Raw genomic sequence first — 2,365 nt, forward strand, 5'->3', positions numbered from 1 at the left:
ACTCATAGCCATATGTATATATGTATGTATATAAATATATATATGTTATATATATAATCAACCATTATGCCAATTTTTGATTATCGTGTTTAAATAAAAAGAAATATCTTAATTAAGAATACAATTGTTATGCTTCTTAAGCATAGAACTTAGCCATGGAAGATGAGTCATATTAATATTAATAATTCATTTTAAATGACATTAAACCGTTGAAGATCATATATGTATAAATGATTACAAAATCCCATATTTTCTATATATATCAAGCCATAGAGCTAAGAAGTAATTGGTAAATACAGGCGTTTAATAGAGTCTTGATAGCATAATATGATTCTATAAGTCTAGAAGAATGTAGTATCTCTGTTTTGCCACTTTAACAATGGTAGATCTATAGATATATGTGCGACGATTGAAAGTGAGTTTATTTGCACAGTTTAAAGCTCTGATAGACTTGATTGTAATTGCAATATATGTATCAAAAATACTTTGAGAACTTCCTACAAATACCAATCTTCAATATTTAATGGAAGGGTCGACGACATTAGATTAATGAGCTCTAAGACCATCGAACAATACAGTTAAAAGAGGTAAAAACTTATATACATAGTAAAAATAATATTTCCATTACTCGATAGTTAATTAGTTCAGAAAAGTCTTTCAATGTCAAGTTACAATCGGGCGCTACAGACTAAAGCAGGCAGTTTTGATACTTATGCATATTTCAAAAGGAAAATTCAATTTGTTGAATTGTTCTATTTTGGGGCGCTCAGCTTGGAAGATACAGGTAGATTTCTTAATTTTTTATTTCCACACCCACTAGCGACATATGTGTATATATTTTATTGGTAAACTAATATTGAACTAATAGTAGTCGTGAAATTTTGAGTTTCTTTGTCTAAAACTGTATTGAATAAAGTTTTTTTCCGATCCGTCAGCTCTACAATCGGCTTAAATATATGAACTATATCCTTCTGAGCTAAGGGTGTCAAAGCGAGCATATCTATATTTCAAATTTCAAGTCTTGAAGCATTTTAAGTAATAGTATTTCTATTATATCAGATGTAGTATTACCCATTTAGCTCAATTCAACGAGGATTCCTTTGAAAGTATGTTCCAATAGTTGTAGCGAGGATTTTACGCTTGGATCATCCATTTTTAGTAAAGTCATTGATGTTTCCTGGAACTAGCCAAACATGGTTTCTTTCCAATCTCTCCCTTGCTCTCTTTCTTTCTTTTGTTCATTGTTTTTTCTCTAGTCGTAAATCGATTTGTTGCGCCTGCTTTTCACGTATTCTTATCCTGTATTTATTTTGTTTCCCCTTTGGCGCCACAAATTCATTTGGCCCTGTGTTTTGGTTAGTTGTGATTCGTTTGTTAGATTGTTGTTGCCTCCATAGTCTAAAATAAGTCTGGCCCTGACGTGTGCACCGATAATTACGTGAATGGCTTTCAGGATCGCAGTACTTCTATACACTTACCATAGCTGCAAGACCTTTTGCACCCGAGTCCAAATGTTTTATTTTTGCTGTTGTATTTTTTGTGACTCGGTTGACATGTGGCCGACAATTCAAAGCATTCTGTGACTGTGTTCTCACTCCGTGCTTGTGTGTGTGTATGTTTTTTTTTTTTGCAATTATTATAAATCAACATTTTGATTTATGCATGTAACAAAAGTTGAGCCACGGCCACGACAGCAACATTGAAGTAGTATATGGTTAAATTTATGGCCAAAACACTTACGAATACAAAGTGTGTGCATGCCAGATATAATGCCGGCGAGATGGTAATGGGCCATAGGTGTCAATAGTGTGGGCTGCGCCGTCTTAGTTTTATACACTTCGCAGACCATAGCGAGGTTTCTAGTTTTCCTGAAATCCGGCTTAAAGAGCGGAGATTTGTTAGCTACATAACTTCAACTTCAAATATTGATATATGTATAATACCTTTGAGTCCATTGAATGGTCTTGCTGAGAATGTGTATACCAGGCAGAAGGAGGCGTGACAGATCCCACAAAGTGTATATATTCCCGATCAGGAAGTGCAAAGACGCTAGCGTAGCTAGAACTTGACCATTTAACAGTTTGTACGTCTGTAAGTTCAAGTAAATCTGCCTGTATACCACACTGCAGTATTAGTTCTTCAGTTGTTAGATAGCTCATTCCATTTCTGTATTACTGGTAATTAAATTATCCAAGCATAGATTTTAGTTTAAGAAAACTTATGCGAGGAGTAAGTGAAAAGAGGGTTAAATTAATATTGTTTACTTAATGTTAATACAAAAAACGCTTACCTATATCCCATCTCTATATCTATCCCTACATATATTACTATAAGAGGGGTTTGTCAAGTTTAAGAATACAACTCT

The 2,365-nt window shown here is 33.7% G+C and overlaps 1 long non-coding RNA gene across 3 annotated transcripts; it reads right to left on the minus strand.

Moving 5' to 3' along the window:
- Positions 1-793: 793 nt before the first annotated feature.
- Positions 794-2,147, minus strand: LOC26527884. Of its 3 annotated transcripts, none has more exons than XR_006357245.1 (4): positions 1,944-2,110; positions 1,479-1,879; positions 1,072-1,415; positions 794-1,020 (listed from the first exon to the last, which is right to left on the minus strand). It is a non-coding gene; the product is annotated as an uncharacterized LOC26527884 (long non-coding RNA). The 3 variants fall into 3 exon arrangements; XR_001449097.3 differs by having other exon boundaries at positions 794-1,000; positions 1,944-2,109; XR_004364463.2 differs by having other exon boundaries at positions 794-1,415; positions 1,944-2,147.
- Between the last annotated feature and the right edge of the window lie 218 nt (positions 2,148-2,365).

Source organism: Drosophila mojavensis, unplaced genomic scaffold, assembly GCF_018153725.1.
Source record: "Drosophila mojavensis isolate 15081-1352.22 unplaced genomic scaffold, ASM1815372v1 contig_136, whole genome shotgun sequence".
NCBI lineage: Eukaryota > Metazoa > Arthropoda > Insecta > Diptera > Drosophilidae > Drosophila > Drosophila mojavensis.